Source organism: Cebus imitator, unplaced genomic scaffold, assembly GCF_001604975.1.
Source record: "Cebus imitator isolate Cc_AM_T3 unplaced genomic scaffold, Cebus_imitator-1.0 Scaffold54, whole genome shotgun sequence".
NCBI lineage: Eukaryota > Metazoa > Chordata > Mammalia > Primates > Cebidae > Cebus > Cebus imitator.
This window is the reverse complement of record NW_016107369.1, coordinates 3,106,460-3,127,885: the sequence shown is the minus strand read 5'-3', so window position 1 is coordinate 3,127,885 and position 21,426 is coordinate 3,106,460. Positions and strand designations below refer to the sequence as shown.

General features: G+C 45.2%; 1 protein-coding gene and 1 long non-coding RNA gene across 4 annotated transcripts in view; both read left to right on the top strand.

Annotated features, from left to right (window-relative positions):
- The window catches only part of IFT43 (intraflagellar transport 43), a 98,872-nt gene that overhangs the window by 74,899 nt on the left and 2,547 nt on the right, over positions 1-21,426 (top strand). The window lies entirely within an intron of this gene.
- On the top strand, positions 11,601-19,621 carry LOC119471255. Its single transcript, XR_005200286.1, has 2 exons — positions 11,601-16,644; positions 16,996-19,621. It is a non-coding gene; the product is annotated as an uncharacterized LOC119471255 (long non-coding RNA).

Sequence of the window (21,426 nt, the reverse complement as noted above, 5' to 3'; positions counted from 1 at the left end):
AACCTCCACCTCCCAGGTTAAAGCGATTCTCCTGCCTCAGACCCCTGAGTAGCTGGGATTACAGGTGTCTGCCACCACGCCGGGCTAATTTTTGTATTTTAGTAGACATGGGGTTTCACCATGTCGGCCAGGCTGGTCTTGAACTCCTGACCTCAAGTGATTCTCCCTCCTCGGCCTCCCAAAGTGCTGGGATTATAGGCGTGAGCCACAGTGCCTGGCCCCAAATTATTAAAGCCTTTTTTTTAGACATGCTTATTTGTATCATTTCCACACTCCTTGTTTGTTTGTGTAGATCCTAGTTTCTATCTGGTGTCGGTTTCCTTCAGCCTGAAAAACTTCATAATTATTTTGTGGAACAGGTGGTCTGGCAAGAAAGTCTGTCTGCTTTATTTGTCTGAAAATGTCATCCTCAGCTTTTTACCAGACATGGAATTCTAGACTGACAATTTTTTCTTTTAGCATTTTAAATAGTTATTTTACTGCCTTTGGCCTAGCCAATATTTCTTTAAGTATATTTTGTCTTTGGCCTGCTGCCCTCCCCTCCCCTGCCCTCCCCTGCCCTCCCTTCCCCTCCCCACAGGGTCTCACTCCATCATGCAGGCTGGAGTGCAATGCTGCAATCTCGTCTCACTGCAACCTCTACCTTGTGGGTTCAAGTAATTCTCCTGGCTCAGGCTCCTGAGTAGCTGGGATTACAGGTGCCCACCACCACACCTGGCTAATTTTTGTATATTTGGTAGAGATGAGGTTTCACCATGTTGGCCAGGCTGGTCTCAAACTCCTGACCTCAAGTGATCCACCCACCTGTAATAGGCATAAGCCATCCTGCCCGGCCTACGTTGTTTCTGATGAGAAGACAGTCGTTGTTCTTATCTTTATTCCCCTATATGTAATGTATCTTTCCTCCTATCTGCTTTTAAGATTTCTTCTCCGTTATCAGTTATTTTCAGCAATTTGGTCATCATGTGCCTTGGTGTGGTTTTCTTTGTGTTTATCCTACTTGAACTTCTTAAGTCCATGGGTTTATAGTTTTTGTCAGATTCAGAAAATTTTAGCCAATATTTCTTTAAGTATATTTTTCTTCACTCCCACTCCTTCTGGGACTCTGATTACAATTTTGCATGTCCAAACACTTGTCTCCACAGGTCACTGAGGAGACAAGTTTTTCAGTCTACTATTTTTCTCAGTGCTTCAACCTGGGTACTTTCTCCTGCTGTGTAACTGGTCTTTTCTACAATGTCCAGTTTGCTGTTAAGCCCATCTAGTGAATTATTATTTTATATATATTTTTCAGTTCTAGAAGCTCCATTTAGTTCTTTTTTACAGTATTCCATTATCTTCTTATTCTGTTATGTTTTCTTTTATCTTTGATAGTAGCCTTTATATAGACTGAGTATCCCTCAAATGCTTAGGAACAGAAGTGTTTCAGATTTCAGATTTTTTTCAGATTTTGGAATATTTGCATTATGCTTGTCTAGTCGAGCATCCCAAATCCCAGAATCAAAACCTGAAATGCTCCAGTGAACATTGTCTTTGAGCATCATGTCAGTGCTCAAAAAGTCTTGGATTTTAGAGCATTTTGGATTCTCAGATTAGAGTGCTCAGCCTGTATTAACTGTTTCCATGTTCTTTTGCTGCTGATTCCATTATATCTGTCTTTTCTGAGTCTGTTTCTAAAACTGATTTTTCTTCTGGTTACAAGTCATGTTTTTCTGCTTCTTCACATGATTAGTAAGTTTTGATTGGATGCTGGACGTTGTGAATATAGTTATGTTGAATCTGGATCTTGTCTTCCTTTAAAGAATGACATATAGATACTCTTCAACTTACAGTGAGGTTACAGCTGGATCAACCCATTGTGAGTTGAAAATATTGTAACATAAATAGAAATATCGTAATGCATAACCCACCCTTAAGTCAAGGACCATACTGAACATGTATTGCTTTTGCACCATCATAAAATTGAAAATACATTATGTCAAACCATTGTATATTGAGGAACATCTGCATTTGTTTTGGTAAGCAGTTGATGTATTTTTTTCAATCACTTTGATCGGTTTGAGAATTGCTTTTAAGCTTTATTAGGGCAGGTCTAGAGTTAGCCCTAAACACTAATGCCTGGTTGATCGATGAGATCTCTGTACTGTGGCTGAGTGGAGCTGAGTCTCCTCCAGTTCTGTGTAAGTGCTGGGGATGGTTCAGCTCACACCTTGTCAGTAGTAATTGAAATACATAATGCAGTCTACGGCCATACCACCCTGAATGTGCCGGATCTCGTCTGAAATATTATAATGCGTAACCCCCTCTAAGTCAAGGGGGTTGTGCCCAAGTCTGCTCAGGCTTATGGAGTTTCACCCTGCAGAGGCATAGCTCAGTATCCAGTCAGTCTGGACTTCTAGAGATTTTCCTCTCCATAGCACCCCAGTCTTTTCAGACTTCACTTCTAAAATTTCAGCCATTTAAGCCTCACTAAACTTCAGTCTCTCCTCAACTCAGTGAGACCTCCACGCTCTGTGTAGGGCTTCCCCAAGCTGTGCCAGAGTCCAGGAATGACCGCTAGAGACCTAGGGCTTAATTCTGTTTTCCTGCTCTCGGGAATCAAAGTCCTAGGCTGCCCATTATCCAGTGTCTGGAAACAGTAATACCATTTATTTTTCCTCCAATTTTCTAGTTGTTTATAGCAAAAGGGCAAGTCTAGTAGTACCAGTTCCTCTCTCATGGGTGGAAATTGAGTCTCAAAGCCTTTTTTCTGTCTTTGTATGCAGTCACCTTTGTACGCGACTGCATACAAAGAGAGAAAATTAAGTGTGTAAAACTTAGATGATGATTGTCTGATAATCACACAACTAGGGAAAGGATCAAAAAGAACATCTATGAAATATTCTGGGATGGTGGTTAAAATGCACATTCCCAGGCCGTACACAAATCAGAAACTAGAGCTGAGGCTCAGGAATCTGCATGAATTTAAATAAGCTCCCAGATGAATATTTGACAACCCTGTGGGGACTGAGGATCGGAGAGGGCAGGAGTCCTGTGAAAAAGTACTTCTGCCTCCTCTCATTCCTGGCAGTGGCAGTGGGGAGGCGGTAGAGGTGAAAGAGTCGTCACTAGAGGTCAGAAAATCACTCCACACTCTTAAGATTTAGTAAGACCATACTCTCGTCATTCTCCAGCCTTTTTCTTTACGTTCTAGTATCTCTTCTTGACAGATCTTCTCCTTAGCACTGCCCACTAACTTCCTTTTAGCAGCCAGACTTCTCTACCCACTGGTAATTCCCAATGACTATATTAAATAGGAGAGCTTGCATTTCTGTTCTCAGAGTCTGTTTTCCAAGATAGGTACCTAGGATGTCTTCTCCCAGTGCTAAATTGTCAGCTCACATATTGGTGGCTGCTGGCCACACTTGCAATCTGCCTGTCCTCACAGACTACTACTTCAGCCATTGGTTGCGTAGGACAGTAAGGTGACCATCCAAGAGGATATACCCAAGGACTGAAGGAGGCAGAGTGTCTGGCAGACATTAGCAAAGTGGGTAAGTGGTTTGGGAGCAGTGCTCATGGAAATGGTAATGCTAGAGCAATGATTCTAGAGTCTCTGGTTTGAACCGGCAGGAGGGAGTGTGTTAATGAAGGCATGTGATTTGCAGTGTGGGGATCAGTCTTGAAGGTGTGCAAAAGTGAGTATAGGGCAAGTTGTTTCCTGCAGGATGTCCTTTTTGGACAGATTCAGTCCCTAGTTGCTCACGTATTGTATTTGTTCAGAGCACCAAGAGACTTGTGATTTAAGTAAGAAAGCATTAAACTCAGGAAAAAGGTTTTTAGAGTTCTTTGGCAGAAACTTCTAAATGGAAACACAAGAAAATGAATTCATAATCTATAGAAAGTTTACTGGACTCATACTCTTTTCCAGGCTTTTCTCCACCCTGCCTTGAACCTATTCCCAACTCCCTTGAAAGGACTTCTGAATTTCTGCTTTCTGTACTTTTTTCATCATGGAAATGCTACATTTCAAGGAGACACTGCTAAATGTTATGCAGAATCCTCTGAGCACTGAAGTTTACGCACGTCATAAATACATGGAATTAGAAGGTTGTGCTGACTGCCATCACGGCATCGTCGCTTTAGGATCAAATTGTTGCACCTTTACAGAACTCTGGGACATCTTGTCCAGACCTGTCCTTTGTCATGTTAAGAAAATGAAGCTTGGAGATTATTATATGAAATAACAGGGCTCAAAGAGAGAAACTCTTGTCCTCTGACTTCCAGGACGCTCTGCTCTCATGCCCCAGTGTCCACCAACATCACTGTCATCATCATTTACTACCAAACATTTTCCATGTGCAAGCTACCTTTTTTCTCATTTACTTCTCAAATCACTAGGAAAGTTTTGAAAAAAAGAACTTTACTAAGGCCTGATTTGTACACAATAAACGATATCCTTATTAAAGTGTATAATTTAGGTTTTGACAGATGTATATACCTGTGAAACCCCTGCCACAAAGTAGAAGATTCTCAACCACCAAAAGTTCCTCCATGCCCCTTCCAGCCCATTCTTCCTTTCTTTCCCTTGGCCTTAGGCAACTACTGATGTGTTGTTCATACTATACTTGTACTTTCTAGAATTGTGTATAGATGGAAGCATAAGTATTTACTCTTTTGCACCTGGCTTTTTTTCACTTAGTGTAATGATTTTGAGATTCATCTGGGCTGTTGCATATATCATTAGCCTGTTTATTTTCATTGCTGAGTAGTATTCCATTGTATGGACATACCATGGTATGTTCAGTTGTTGATAGACATTTAGATTGTTTATTATTCCCATTTTATTTATTATTTATTTTAAAAACTTTAAGAGATGGGATCTCTCTATGTTGCCCATGTTGGCCTCAAACTCTTGGGCTCAAGCAATCCTCCCACCTCGTTCTCCCAAAGTGCTGGACTATGGGCATGTGCCACTGTGCCCAGCTCCCCATTTTAAAGCAGACTAAGGCAAAGAAAGGTAATATTACCTTTACCTAAGGTCACACAACTAATAAATGGCAGCATCAGGGTTCGAATACAAATCTTGACCTCAGAGCCATTGTTCTTCGTCTCCCAGCTGTAGCGAACGGTACAACTCTCAGATACACTGGCGTCACCTTCCACAGGTAGGTTGCATTAGTGTCAGCTCCTGGATTTATAATATAGAGTACCTAAAATGATTGATGGGCTGCTTAATAAAATTTCATTAAGGATGGAAAAAAGAAAGATACCTATTTTCAAGAATACCTCTAGTTTTTTTTTCCTCCTTCATAAACTTGGTATGTGAAATTTGCAATTTGGCCTTAATTTTGGCACTGGAGGTTTGAAGCATAAAACCCTTTCTTGACAGAGAGTGCTCCTGCTCTTACCTTCCAGGAGGGATGCCTCTTCTCCAACATAAATCTGTTTTCCATGCAGTTATGCTTGAGTCCTTTAATGGAAAATCAGTTCATAGGTTACACTTCACACTTGACTTAGTCCATTTCACTGTGTATGAATGTTTAGAATCCATTATGCAATAGGAATCATATGTTACATACAACCAGTTTCTAGAATTATCTTTGCTCAGAGAATTGCTTGGTTGGCTAGTGAAGGCTGCTCCTTTGAACTTAGAATATCCAGTGGGTGGGGAAACTATGCAATGATTTCCCTGAATCATCCATGGATGCCCATTCAGCAAAGACATTAAACAGATCTGTGGGTGCCTGTAAGGAAACCTAGAGGTTCCTTAATAAAATCACATCCAGGCTGTTTGAGGTGGTCTGTGCAAGGAGCACTATCACTTTGGGAAGGGGCTGATCACTTTCTTACACTTGTGGGAATGCGTGATTGGTGACCATTTCCATAGGACAAGGTGCGAATGTAGGGAATAGAAATGAGGATCTAAGATCAGGGCCTCTTTCCAGCAGACAGTCTCCTACTTCCACCAGCTTTGGAGATTAGATTTGATTGAGGAAAGCCAGCAGCTTTTCTTCCAGCACCTCCTGTGGCCTGTATTGCTCTAGATGCTAGAGTTAGTGATGAATGAGACAGTCCTTGCCCTTCAGGAGCTTCTGATCCAGTGAGGAAATGCCCTTCCTTTTCTTCCTTTTGGTCTTTCATAGGCAACTTTCAGGAGATTTGTCTTTTTCTATGTATATTTCTCAGCATTTCACCTCCCTTGCTTCACGCTTGGTATGTGTTGCTTATTCTTTCCTTGGGAAGATGCATGCCGTCTTCCAGGCCTCTGATGCGTAGGGTTAGAAGAGAAGCATTTTCTCCATCCATTGATGCTTCAGGCTTTCTAGAAAAGAGAAAAGAAAAATGGCAGAGAGGCCGGGCGTGGTGTCACGCCTGTAATCTCAGTACTTTGAGAGGCCAAGGTGGGTGGATCACCTGGTCAGGAGTTCGAGATCAGCCTGGCCAACATGGCGAATTCTCATCTCTACTAAAATAAAAAATAAAAAAAAAATTAGTTGTGTGTAGTGGCACACGCCTGTAATCTCAGCTACTCAGGAGGCTGCAGCATTCTTTCCCAAGGAAAGAGTAATTAACACATACCAGGGATGAAGCAAGGGAGGCGAAATGCTGAGAAATTACATAGAAAGAGACATGTCTCCTCAACTTGAACCCAGGAGGCAGAGGTTGCAATGAGCCAAGGTTGTACTACTGCACTCACCACTGCCCTCCAGCCGGGGACATAGAGGGAGACTCTGTTGCCAAAAAAAAAAAAAAGAAGAAGAAGAAGAGAAAAGGAGCTTTGAAGATTAGGTGTGTTTTCAGAATGAGAAACGGAGAGTGAGTGACATCAGAGGTGGCTTAACCAGAATGTGCTACGTGGGGACTATATGCAAGACCACAGCCAGGCTACCAGCTCAGACTCCTCTAGAAGCCAGGCAGATAATGTAAACCTGTGAAACAGAGAAGTGTAAGACAATAAAGAAAGGTGGGGCCCGTGGTGAACCCAGAGAGGAGATGGCTGGCATAGCTTAAAAGTTTTCGAATTCATGTTTTTAAAAATGACAGAAATAATATATTTTTTTTTTTTTTGGAATAGGAGTCTCGCTCTGTCACCTAGGCTGGAGTGCAATGGTGCGATCTCGGCTCACTGCAACCTCTGCCTCCTGGGTTCAAGCAATTCTCCAGCGTCAGCCTCCCGAGTAGCTGGGATTACAGGTCCCCGCCACCACACCCAGCTAATTCTTGTACTTTCATTAGAGACGGGGTTTTACATATTAGCCAGGCTGGTCTCGAACTCCTGACCTTGTGATCTGCGCACCTCGGCCTCCCAAAGTGCTGGGATTACAGGCATAAGCCACTGCGCCTGGCCCCATGACAGAAATAATTTTTTTTTTTTGAGCTGGAGTTTTGCTCTTGTTGCTCAGACTGGGGTGCAATGGTGCGATCTTTGCTCACCACAAACTCTGCCTCCCAGGTTCAAGTGATTCTCCTGCCTCAGCCTCCCGAGTAGCTGTGATTACAAGCATGTGCCACCACTCCTGGCTAATTTTGCATTTTTAGTAGAGACAGGGTTTCTCCATGTTGGTCAGGCTGGTCTCGAAAGAAATAATTTTTAAAAACACTTTATAAACAGAACAAAATGTATCTGCAAGTTGGATTAGATCTTTAGGGACTGATTTGCAAATCCTTCACCAGACCTTGTGGGGCACTGCTCTAAAGGAGCACAGAACTTTGCTGGGGGACAAGGCATAAAAAGTAAAAGGCACTGCAAAAGTTCCATAGCTAAGACAACAGTTTAATGGATGGCAAAGGCAGCAAATGGTCAGTCCTGTGTTAGTGGTTTACATTATTAATGGGCATGAGTTCAGAAGAGGAACTGATCCCTGAGGGCTGAGAGCACTTCAGGAGAAAGGAAGACTGTGTGCTGGGTCCTGAAGGATGGATAAGAGTTGGCTGGCTAGAGAAGAATGCAAAAGACCTTTCAAAGAAAGGTACCTGGCATGAGAAGAGACTCCACATGGAGAATGAATAAGGAATTCATTCATTATTCGGAAGAGAAGCTGATTCTGCAGGGAAAGGTCTTGATTCTGGTCCTTTCCCAACTACAGATACTCATCCTTCCCACATAAACTGCCTTTGATTAAGTTATGAAGAATGCCACTCACCTAATTTGCTGATTCTAAGTAGAATCACCTACAGCTATAGCTGACACAATGCTTCAGGGAAGATGGGATTCATGATCCTGGAGAATAGCTGGAGAATGATGGACAGCCAGAGCCCCAAATGACCTCATGGCCCCCAAATTGGGATGACCATCCTTCAGTGGCCTAATCATCTCTTCTTGCTCTTGGAGTCAAGTTTCCAGCTTGCCGGAAGGCCTTTAGACGTCTTCTGTCATGGAAAGTTGTGTGGTGTTAGAGAAGGAACATCAGATATGGAGTAGGCTTGAACTCAGTCTCTACAGGTGACTTTGGGCAAGTTATTAGTTCATCTATATGTTTGTTCGTTTACCACCCCTTCTTGAATATTGCTGAGTGTGATTGTGATGCATGGGGCTAAGCATGGGGACGTGACAATGATCCCAACATTCCTTGTCTTTGCCCTCATTCAGTTTACAGTCTAGTTGGGAAAACAGGGCTTAAGCAAATAATTACACAGCATTAAAATAAGAAAGGACAAACTGTGACTGAGCCCCCGAAGGATGAGAGCACAGGGTGCTGTGAGAGAAATACCTGGGACTGGGTCATTTATAAAGAAAAGAGGTTTATTTGGCTCACGGTTCTGCGGGCTGTATGGGAAGCACAGCAGCATCTGCTTCTGGGGTGGCCTCAGGAAGCTTCCACTCATGGCAGAAGGCAAAGGGGGAGCAGGCAGGTCACATGGGGAAAGCAGGAGCAAGAGAGAGGGAGGGGGAGGTGCCACACACTTTTAAACAACCAGAACTCACATCTTGAGGACAGCACCAAGGAACTGGAGATCTGATTTGGACTGGGGGATGAGGGAAGGCCACTCTGGAGAAGTGACTTTTAAACTCCAACTTGAGGGAAGAGTAGAGTTGTCTGAAAAGGCGGGTATGAAGTCAGGGGCCAGGGAGCAGACTCCTGGAGCAGAGAGGAGACAGCAAGTGCAAAGCTCTGTCCCCCTCTAACCCTCCCCAGGCCTTCTTAGTCTCTCCCAGCTCCACAACCCCATCCTCAGGAAGTCAACTGGACAGAAGGTGAGACTGAAGATGGACATTGAGAGGCACACAGACAGAAGCAAAGAAATTATCTTTTTAAAAAGATGAAGAATGTTCAGGTGGAATAATCTCTGAATATGCAATTAGATATGGACTCAACTTTCAAAAGTTGATCTCAAATTACAAAAGAATTTATGAACTCCAAAATATATCTTTAAAAAGTGGAAAGTCTCTGAAAACAGGAGCCTAAAAAAGGACTCAGTCTTTCTTGTGTTTAACCTTTGCCTTTTAGCAGAGCCAAGACTGAGTGGCATTGTAGCTCCCTCCTCCTGGCAGCTGCCAGCTCTCGGGCACGCAGGCATGCCTCACCTCCACTGGAGAGGGCTGTCCTCCTTTGCATCCTGAGGTCCAGTTTTCACAATTGAATACCTCAACACCTTAGGAATAATAAATCCTTCTGGCCAACCAAAAAGTGTTTAATTCCTAAAGGACAAGTTGGGTTGAGCCACTTCTAGCCAGGGGCGATGGAGAACTTCATTCTGCGAGTGCAGCAAGCTGGTTGATCTGAAACAATTTTCTATCCATGTCAACAGGGAAAACAGGTCAAAGTGGCTGAACACAGCCAAGCAATGAGGCTGGAGAGATGTGAGATGCTTGGCTGTCAATGGAATTAGAAAAATGCTATCTGTAGAGGACTGTCGCGCTCTCGTCCCTGTCTCTCCCTCTCCCTGCTCATCTGTCTCCAGGCTTTCTAACTCTTTTGGACTCTCTCTCGTTTTCTGCTTAATTCTTTCACCATATCCTTCATCCCTCCTTCTTCAAACAGCAGAGTCACTCTGAGCCTAAACAGCTTTGCCATAGACAGAAAGTAGAAAGAACTCTTTAAAACTAATCAATGGAAAACCCTGATGGCTCAACTCCACTCTCACGTAGTAAGAACATTTCATTTTTTTGTCATTTCTTCCTTAGGCTTAATATAGCACATGAGACTTCATAGGTGCTTCCTAAGCCTAGTTCCTTGGCTTTCCTAATTTTTAAAAAACCATTGTAACTACTTGATATCATTTGGATATGTGTCCCCACCCAAGTCTCAAGTTGAGTTGTAATCTCCAGTATTGGTGGTGGGGCCTGGCGGGAGGGGACTGGAGTCTGGGGCTGGATTTCTCGTGAATGGTTTCGCACCGTCCCCTTGGCACTGTCCTCGTGATAGTGAGTGAGTTCAGGTTGTTTAAGCGTGTGGTGCCTCCCCCAACCTTGCTCCTGCTTTCTCCATTCACTTTCCGCTCCCCCTTCACTTTCCGCCATGATTGGAAGCTTCCTGAGGCCCCCCAGAAACAGAGGTCACTCTGTTTCCTATACAACCTGCAGAACCATGAGCCAATTAAACCCCTTTTCTTTACAAAGTACCCAGCGTCAAGCATTTTTTATAGCAGCGCAAGAATGGCCTAACACACTACTTCTGATGTTTTATCAAATAACACTCCTTAAAATCAATTGGTTTTCTAAGTTCAAAGTTACTAGGACTGGACATTAGGGTCTTTCTTAGCCTCCCCTACCTTTCCTAACACATGCACATGTAGGAACTCCACATCCATAGCGGGAACAGGGGCCGGGATCGGGTGGATGGGTGCTTACTGGTCCAAGGACTAAGCTGCCCTCTCTTTTGTCTCACTGCTTTTTTTAATGTTGGTCTATTTACAGGATATGGGGTAAGAAATTTGAAAAAGAAGTCATTCTGGTAGGAAATGATATTGGTAATTGATGTTTGTGCTTACCGTGAGCCAGCCGTCATGCTAACTGCTCTACCTTCCATGCTTCAGTTAATTCTCACAGTTCTAAGGAGATGCTGTGATCATCACCATCTTACAGAGGAGGAAATGAAAACCTTATGAAGTTAAATAACTCACTGAGGTCACGTGGCTGATAAGCAGTGATGTGCTTTTATGTATGGGGAAAGGTCCTGATTGGTAGTGTTTGCCAAGTCTGTGGTGTAAATACTTCCACCATGATTGATTCAAGCTCCCAATATGACATCACTGATTCCAGAAGTGGGAAGAGATGGGCAGCAGCACCATCACACGTGTTTACTTCCTCTATACAGATACACAAATAGGCATACATAGCCTCAAGAGCACAGATAATAGCAAAATGGAGTAAATTTCAGAAAGTGGTGGTGAGTTCTGAGTATTGATTAGCTTTCTTTTTTCTTTTGTTTTTCTCTTTTTGGGGGTGGAGTCTTGCTCTGTTGCCCAGGCTGGAGTGCAGTGGTGTGATCTTGGCTCACTGCAACCTCCGTCTCCTGGGTTCAAGCAATTCTCCTGCCTCAGACTCCTGAGTAGCTGGGACTGCAGGTGCCTGCCACCATGCCCAGCTAATTTTTGTATTTTTAGTAGGGGTTTCACCATGTTGGCCGGGCTGGTCTTGAACTCCTGACCTCATGATCCACCTGCCTCGGCCTCTGAAAGTGCTGGGATTACAGGCGTGAGCCACCACACTGGCCCTTTCTTTTTAATATAATTTACTTAATTATAAGAATGTATAATTTCACCTGAAATGATGTTTCTTTTTGACAACCTGCAGGCAAAATTCCTAAAAATTTAGCAAGTGGCTCTTTGGGGCCAGTGGGAGCTGCTCCAGCATACCACGGCTAGGAATAGGTGGCGCTGGGACTCAGACGTGGTCTTTGTGACTCCTAACCCCTCTGCTCACAGCCCTACTTATGGAGGAGGCCTGTCTCCACCCGTTTTCCAGCAGCCTGTTGCACATCTGCTCCCCATCCCGGTTCTCAGCTTTACTTCTTGGCCATGTCCTCGGTTCTGTTGCTCCTCTTATTGTCAAGTCTTATCTACAGCAGGGCCTGGGCTGGATAGAGACAAGCACAAGAGACCAGGTCTTTAAAGCTCTCATGACATGAAGCAGAAGATTCAGGTTTGACCATTCCCCTCTTCTTTCCATCAAATCCATGGTGATTGCTTTTACGTGATGAATTCAAGAGTGCCTGTGCTAAATCCTCCAGAGGGGAGAACCTATTTTAGGGTGAGGAGTTTCACTGGGCTTGTACAGATTGCATTGTGGGTATTGGAGAGTTTGGGAGTTTGGTGAGACCTGAAATTCCATAATGTGCTACCTGGGCCATGAGTCTTGACCAGACATCCTGTTGCATTGGCAGGGCAAGGCCAGAGTCCCTAATTGTGTCCTGAAATGTCTGGGTTACACAAGATGTCCCAAACATACCATCACGCACGTCTCTGCTCAAAACATGGTTGACAGTAGTAACCTTTCTGGGCTTCCATTTTCCTTGTTACGTGAGCAGCTTGCTTGCATGTCCACATCTGAAGAAGTGGAATGTGAAGAGTGAAAACGAAAGTCTTGTAATGGGCATGCATGCACGTTTAAACGAAGCAGGTTGTATTAACCTTCCTCCAGGAACACAGAGAAAGCCCTGTCAGCATTCTGTCGTGCTGTAGTCTGTTTGGAGGACTGTGATTAATAGCAAATTATCCAGCATTGAGCAGTGACGAAAGTCAAAGAGAGTTGAATCTCCCCGAAATCATTATAGAGATCAGAGTTTATATGCTGTAACTCCTTGGATTCTGTCCCCGTTTAATACAGAAGACAGGACCAGGCTAGGACAAAGCCAATCCCATTTAGTTTTGTGAGACTGTCCCAGATGTGACTGTACGCAATGCTTCAGCTTTCAGGAAGAGGCATGAGCACTTCTCCACCTCCACGCAGTTGTGACAGGAGCAGGTGAATGAGGATGTGAGCAGCGGAGAGGCCTTAGATTGATGAGGATCACTACCCAGGGAGATCTTAGACTGCTTTGATTTTTATCCGAGCAGAAAGAAAGAGAGGCTTAGTATTCTAGGATGTCTGTTTCCAATGATGGGGACTCTATAAAGAAAAGGCACCATGTTCTCTGCAATGAAAAAAGATAGGTGGAGTTGTAGAGTGCTCCAAATAGTCTTTGTAACCCAGAACACAGCAGGTTGTGGCCTGGATGACTGGCGACGTCTGTGCTCTCCTAAATAGAAGGCTGTGGTTCATTTCTCAGTTTGAAGGCTGGCAGCCAGCTGTCCCCTAGGTGAGACGGGAAGGGACAAGCTTGTTTGTGCCTCTCAGTTTGGACTTAGGACATCACTTAGTCCTTGGTTGGAGAAGTCTTTTCCTTCTGACACATCACACATGAGGATAAGTTTCTAAAGGAGGACCTGAGGCAGCAAAACCTACCTAGGGCAGAAATCTGGGGAAGAGGTAATAGGGAGTCCTCTGACCCTGGCAAGAGGCAAGCTTCATGGCCAAATGACGCAGCTTCCTTCCGTGCTGTATGTTCTCTCTGCCTTCTGAACATTCAGAGATGTCCAGCGTGTGTGCGCACTTGTCTATATACATACGCAGGAGGACACGAATGTGATTCCTGAGTCTGTAAGTGTGGTTGACAGACTAGGTTTACCTAAAAGACCCTTTAAGAGAAAGCTCTTGAAAGATGATTACAGAATTGAGACACCATCATTTAAAAGTGCTCGAGGCGAACTCTTTTGAAAATTGCAGCAGCGGAGGGACAGAGAAAGAGCCCTGCCGCCCTTGATTGTTGCGCTGCTCCCTCAGGACCCGTTCTCCCCCTCCCCCCCCGTTTCTCATCTGATAAGAGAGCGAGCAGCAGTAAGACTCCTCATCTGTCTTATGAAAATTCGATTCCGAGTGGCTGTGATCAAAACCAACTGGCTGTCACCAGCAGTGGCCTTGCGCAGAGGGAGCCGCTCAGAAGCGTTCCGTATGTGGGGGTGTCATGGGTGGCACCGATCAAAGGAGCATTTTTTTAATAAATATATATAAGGAAAAATACAAAACCTAAGGATTTAGAATAAAAGCAGTGTAGTTTGTCTTGTTTTTCTCAGTGTAACATGAAGAGGATGAAATGGAATCAGATATGCCCGCTTTCTAATGTTCTTCCACGGGCGTCTCTGAGAAGGTGCTCTCTGTCACATTAATACCACATCACCCGTCTTGGGCCTTATTGAAGAGAGTGGAGAGTTCCTTGGCTTCCATTCCTTCCAGCCACTTTATTTCTTCGTCACGTTTACAGTCCTTTACCCCTCCTTGTCCTTAATACATCTCCACAGATAAAAGCTGGGACCTCCACGAGGCTCCGGGAGAGCCACTGCAGGATGTTGTCCTGTTTCCTTCAATTGAAAGTGACCAGCAGAGTGACGCTCCCTAAGGGTCACCCAGGCAGGTGACACTGGAGTCCTCTTCAGAATGAGGTCACTTGAGACGGCTGGGCTGAATGGGCCCTTCCCTATGGAGAGTCCTCTCTGGGCCCTGCCTGTCTCTCAGGAACCCGACCTTTGAATGACCTGCAAGGCTGAGTCCTGGCTGCCGCTTCCTTGTGTTGCCAATACTGATCCCTGCATAACCTTCAGCAGACCTGGGTGGGATGACAGCAACATTGCTCTCTTGGGGGTGATACTCATGGCTCTTTCAGAAACATGCTAACCTCCCTCCGTGGGTAACATAATGAGGTCCAGCATTCAGACGCTATAGTGTCTCCAGAGCCAGGTCGACAAACTCCCTTCTCTGCGGAAGATCCAGGCAAATCCCAGCTGTGCTGAGGCCTGGCTGACCTCAGAAACCCAACTCAGTCCAAACCTCCCTCCCCATTGTCAGCCAAGAGAGCTGCCACAGCTTGGGGGAGCTGTGAGGAGCAATCAACTCTTTTGATCTTCATCCTCTTAAGGTCTGTGATCTTTTTTCCCTAGCAACATCAGGAGAGATTCACCTTGGAGGAGCACAGAGGCGTTTCAACATATGGGCACCCCAAACCGGCACTGTAGAATAGGATCTCCTCTCCCTATTCCCCCATCGCACGCCTCCTCGGGGACCTGCTTGTGCGTGGCTCCTGACCACGTACCCCACCATGTCTGCAGGGCCACACGCATGTGGTGTGCGGTCAGTCCTGTTGCACAGCTTTTGCAGCATGGCTCCTTAGCCACTGTTGCAATGTTCAGACTCTTTTCTCCTACCTGCCAGTAGCAAGTACAGCCCTGGACCCGGCTCTAATCAGGTGAAATCACAAGGGACACGTCTTCATACAGCAGACCTGCCAGAGACCTGAGACGTGTTTGTGCCCCTTGTCCCCTGATTCAAGGAATGCAGCGGACCGCTCGGGAGCTCCTCTGAGACTTCCTCTTTCCCTTGTTCCTTCGGGTGTTTGAAGCCTGTTGCCTCCTGCTTTCCCTTTTCTTTCCCCTTTTAAAAAATTCTCAATTTTTTCACTTAGAAAAAAAAATTATTTATACGATTGAGATCCACTAATTAAAGCCATTTTCTGGTATTTGGTTACTGGAGCGTTTGATGTCTCTCTGACAAGACCATGAAATGCACGGAGTGTCCACAGGGACAGAATTTGCTGAACACGGCTCTTTGTAAATGAGGGGACATAGTGTCGCAGCAGCTCATGAATATGAAACGCCCATGATGCCACCTCAGTGGACTTGGGAACACAGATGAATCCTGTCATGTGCTAAATGAGACCAATTTCTTTCACTTAACTTCATCTTCAATCAGACCTTCTTCCATTTGCCTGTTTAAAATTCCCCATACGTGATGCTGAAGGTAACAGCATTCAGTAAAACAAAGTTTTGCAGCTGCAGAGAAAAATTATAATGATCTCTGGTTTTAAGTTGCCATCTCCTAAAAACATGGACATTGTTTCCTTCCACTTGAGAGCTCTGAATGTCTGTTGACTTTGGGCACAGAATTAGGGTCTGGACTGCCCTTACTGGGGTGTCCTTAAGCAGCATGACCAGATCCCTTTCATGTGGATTGGTTGTTGACTTGGCTATGTATGGCAGATGTGAGCCCTAAGCAGCCTGTGAATGCTGTCCAGTGGCCAGGACACTGAGTGGGAAAGAAGCTTGGGAAGAGATTGTGTGTAACCAAATAGGGCGTTTGCCTTTGGAAGCACCTGGAGTTCTCGAACTCTCCTTGTCATCAGTGACAATGATGTGAGAGGGCTGGTGTCATCAGTAAGCACCCTGAGGAAGCTGGAAAGCGAAGCCAACCATTTGTATCATTTGCTCAAATGTCAAGGTGAGAAAGTGCTGGAGTACAGAAGAGACTTGATGTAGTTCTATAGAAGTCCTTCTGAACATGACCAGGGAGTCCCATTCAGAAATCCCCAACCAAGAAAATTAGCCCAGAGTAGAACCTAAAGGCTTACAGAGAGAAAGAAGCACCCTGCCTGAAACATCTCTGCCGGGGCGGGACCCAGGGGCCAGATTGGGGTGCCTCCTTTGTTTGCGTCTTCCTGCCAGAGTTAGATTTATACTCCTGGTGACGAGCTGGATAGTGCTTGGGGTATACTCATTGCAAGCTGAGTTCAATCTAAGAAGTCACTTTCTGTTCTAGCAGTTCCCAAACAGTTAAACAACAGCTGGATCTGAACACATGCTATCTCAAAACGCATCACAGAGATTTGGGGCTGGCTTCATTGGAAGAGGCAGGTAGGCTTTTGACTGTCAGGCCATGGGAGCTAAAAAGGATCCTTCTGGGACTTCGCTAGGTAATTAGCATTTTAGTGTGCACATGTGATGATGATATCCATAATGAATGTGTTTCAGGGCAAATGGCAGTTGCCCTCACATCTAACAGCTCACATCTTTGAAATCAGTTGTAATGGATCTATTGGTGTTCCATACGTTTCTTTGTATTTAGGCAGCACCCATTCATTTCTGTGGTATCATCTGCTGAGTGATTTATTGGGTAGATGTGTTGGGTTTCAGCAGATGTGTTGGGTTTCAGTGTTCTGGTATCAAAATGAGTTTCCCATTTGGCGATCTCTCTTTTTGAAACAGGTTTGCATTGCTGTTGCTATGCATTAATAAGCCTCTGTTGGGTACTTCCAGAATGTGGAGGTTGGTGAAGAGCAGTGTGACCCAGCCTCTGGTTTGGAAGCCAGTTGGGCCATATGGACCAAATTTGAATGACTCTTCCTCTGAAACTTTGTCTCCATGCATCCATTGTTTCTTGGATATGCACAAGCCTTTCTCAGTGGGCCTTGCAGCTCTGAAGGAAGCCAAAGCCTTTTCTATGATGTTATCAATGCCAGGAAGTGTCCAAGGATTACTCTTGGTTGTTCTTGTGAAATGAGTCCTACTCAGGCAGCAATAGCAGGACTCAATAGCAATTCTAGTTGGAATAATGTAGAGAAGGTTGACGTGGCTTTTCCGGGTGTGTCACTTCCTGATCTGAGGGGTGTGTGGTGACTGCAGTTCTTTTTTCCTAATTTTTCCAGTCCTTGGAATGCACAGGTACCTGGGGTGTGGCTTTGCTCTCAGCTAGTTCACCATCCAGGGGGCAGACGTGGAGCAAATTTCATGTACTCTACCTCCTGCAAGGTAGTGAGGGCTACCCTGTGGCCACGAATAAAGTATTATGGAAGGATAAAGTAGGAAGCTTTTATTTCTTTTTGTTAGGTCCAGAAGTGCGCCACTAAGGAGGGGACGTGCATTTTCTATCCTGCTTAGTCCCTCTGGGTTTCCCCCGTCATGCCTTGGAAGGGGTCTGGCATAGCGCAACCACAGTGTCCTGTCTTCAGTTTCTCCAGTGTGGCCAGTTACTTCTCACCACCAAGCACCTTTGCACATGTTTTCTCCTGCCTGGCCGAATCCGGCTCCTCCTTCAGCTTCAGCTGCCCTGTCCTCAGTTCAGAAATACCTTCCTCCTCTAACTGCTCAATCCTAACCCTGCTGACTCTAATCCCACACGCCCAAATTAAATCCTCTCTGGACTGGATTAAACGCATTGTGGAGCAGTGTTCAATAGAATATGAGAAGGTCATTTAAAAGAAAAAATACATGTATGTAAAAATACATGTAAGGAAAGATACAAGCAAGGTACAGAACAGTGTCTGTGTAGTGTGATCCCATTTGTGAACACTTTCGAAGGACTTACATGCTGTGTTATTCGTGAATTCTTTTCAGTAAATAAATATGAAAAAGTCGTTAACAGTGATTACCTATTGGGAGATGACTGGGTCTCACAGAAGGAAGGGACATTTTCATTCTAAGCCTTTCTATAGCACTTGAATTTATTACTACCTATAATGTTACTTTTGTTGTGGAAAATTAATCAGGTTTCCCTGTTACTTTCCGTCATGAGATCCAGTTGGTTTCTTTCTTTGTGTGTATTTTAATTTGTAAGCAGTGCCTTTCTTTGTGTTTATTAGCCTCTATCAGACTGGTGCCCCATGAAGACAGGGACCATGTTTATTTTACTTGCTGTTGTTACTGGCATGGTACCTTTCACATAGTGGGTGCTCCATCAGTATCCTTGAATGGATGAATGGATGAATGAATGAGTCTATGAATGAATGAATGAATCTATGAATGAATGAATGAATGAATTAACAAGCAGACAAATGGAGTTTCCCCACAGCGTGGCTGACCAGGTACCACGCGGGGCAGAGACAGGTTGAACAGCTATGAAACAGCTAACACTGAGCCAGGGAGCAGTGCACAAGGCAAGAAGGAGTCTTCTGTTTAAGAAGAACAGCATGGCCATGAGAGGGTGGCACTGCCTTCCGGGGAACTGAGACAAAAACTGGGGATACCAGCTCCCATGGTGCCGGGGGTGTCACAGCCTCACCTTCTCGGGCTGTTCAAGGTGCCTGGCTGCCTCCTCCTCCTTGGGGCTGGTTTAATAAGATAGGGTTGGTGGCACATGTTTTTTATTCTGCTCCATTTGGCCTTGTACGGAAGTAGCGAGTCGGGGTTTACAGTAAGGGAGAGGACTTAGCGGATTTGTAGTTACTGGAATCAAGAGAAAGACCCCAGAAGAGAGGACATTAAGTTTCAGAGGACATTGAGTGAAAGCTGCCTTGAGCATAGGCAGCTGTCTCACCCCTTCACTGTAGGAGGAGGTGTCTTTGAATGCGTTTCACTTTTGAGAAGGAAGCCCGTGTGGGGTGTGGCAGAGCTCAGGCATTGCTGCCACATTGAAGTGGGAAGCCTGGCTCAGTCCATTATTCATAGTTTCACCCCATGCAAGCTGCTGAATCTTGCTTAGCCTCAGTGTTCTCTTCTGAAAAATGGCCATCACTGGGCAGCTGAAAATGAAGGTGGAGCCATATAGTTCCTCTACATACGTAATATTAGAATATCGGTTAAGTCTGTAAGAATAGTTATTGAATATTCTATACTGATCACAGTGCTAGTATTTTATAAAGATCATTGCATTTAATACTTACAGCAACTGAATGGGTGGGCGTGAGTCCAACCTTCATTTTATTGATGAAGAAATTGAGGCATAGAGAGAAAAAGTCACACAACTAGTAGGTGGTGGATCCTGGGTTTGGAGCAGACCCTCCTGCCTCCAGAACCTGCCTCTTAACCGTGGAGCAGGAGTCCGCTGACACAGCATGCTCCTGACCTCACTGCAGCCATTCACGTTCTTCTCGGTATTAGCAACATTGAAGAAAAATTTTTGAAAACGGTGGTTGCTTTTCAACAGTACCAGAGTGACTCCCGTCTTCCTTGTATTGTCTCTGTTAAAATCATGTGCTTCGCCTGGCAAACTTTACAACCCGAAGCAGGCCTCATTACCCCTCCGCCTTTGCTAGTCAAGTCACTGCCTCTTACTGGACGCAGACCGGGTCACTCCTCAGAGGTAATTTTGTGAAGAAGCTGGTTTCTTAAGTCTGTTTTCTTTTTTCTGTGTTCATTCATGGTGTATGTGAGAGTGGGGGAGCAGGGAGGAGGGAAAGAGATAAAGAGAAAATAAAGTTCTGCAGAACATATGTGCTCATGAGCACTTGCAGAAACTGTAAAATTGTGAAGTTCTTTGAAGTTTGCCCAAAAACTGCTCCGTAGACACCTGTTCTGCTGGGGGCTGGAGTTGGATGGCCTGCCTCTGCTGCGATGGCTCAAGCTGTCACTGCACAAGAATGTTCCAGCTTGCCTTGGCCTGGCTGTCATTGCTGGCTCTGTCCCACTCAGGCGGTTCACCGGGTTCTCCTGGGCACCAGGCTTCCAATTAGAGAGAAATCCCACTGTGTGGCCAGCCCCACCAGCGCCGTTCTGAGCGGCCCCTTTGCCAAGGCCTGAGCTGACCTCTGATCTGTCACAGATGGGCCAGCCCCACACTCTTTGTGCACATTTGGAGAAGGGGGTTGGGGATGAAGAGGGAAGCCCGTGGAGAGAGAGAGTGGACATCAGGCAGAAGTGCAATTCCTCAGAGCCCCAAGACGCTGGGCAGAGTTGACAGGACCCAAATGCTAAAGTTGTGGAGGGAAAGGGGAGTTCGGGAAGACCCTGTCCTGAGCCCCAAACTCAGCATGGGGCATTTTCTTACCACCTTCTGAATATTCATCTCAGGCTGGACTCTGCACCCGAGGAGAGCCAGGCGCACTCCAAAACTGTCACACTGCCGATGGAGCGCGGCTCAGCCAGCTTCCTCCCAGCCCTCCGCAGGGCCTGCGCAGCCTTACCAGCCTTGGGAACGACACTCTCAGCAGCCTGCACAATGGACTGTATTAATCACACAGAGCAGAGCGGGAGGGAGAAAGCAAGCTAACTTTCTATTAGCATAAGAAATAGAATCTTAGAGCATTCAAGTCTCCAGTTCTCTAGCAGGACAGAGATACAATCTAAGCTCTGAACAGCTCCTTTCTAGGTGTAAGACTTGCTGAATGTGGTTCATTATTTGGGGGGTGGTGGATGTGTCTCTTCTTGATTTTCCCTATCAGCAACTCCTTTTTATTTTTATCCCCTTTCGCTCTTTTTATCCCTTGTTCTCTCTGCCCATCTCTTTCTGTTGAATTTTCTCTGTCTCTGTCTCTCCCTTCCATGCTCTCTTTTTCCGGGTACAACATCTGTGCCTCCACAGTCGGAAGTCATAATAAAGACACCAGGCTCGGAACTGACATTTCCATCCTCTGGCGTCGCTTGACTAGAGTGATCGAAAAGTCTAAATCATGAAATTGCCTGAAAGTGGCAAGGGTCTTCCTCTCAGCTGTTCTTGAAATGATTTTAAAACTAAGATTGAAGTCAACCCGTGAAAGCAGAAATGAAAGATGTCTTTGCTTGTCCCTCTGTGGGATTTTTCCTTCTTTCTGTGTTTACAGTTGGCTTAGGAAATCCAGGACTGTCTCACCCCACCAGGCCTTTTTCTTGTACCATCTCTGTCTTCTCCCTCACCCCTGACTGTTTAAAACAAAATCTTTCAACCGGTCCGTGATACTCACTTGGAGGAGGAGATGTTTCTTTAGGGTGTTAGGTTGACCCATG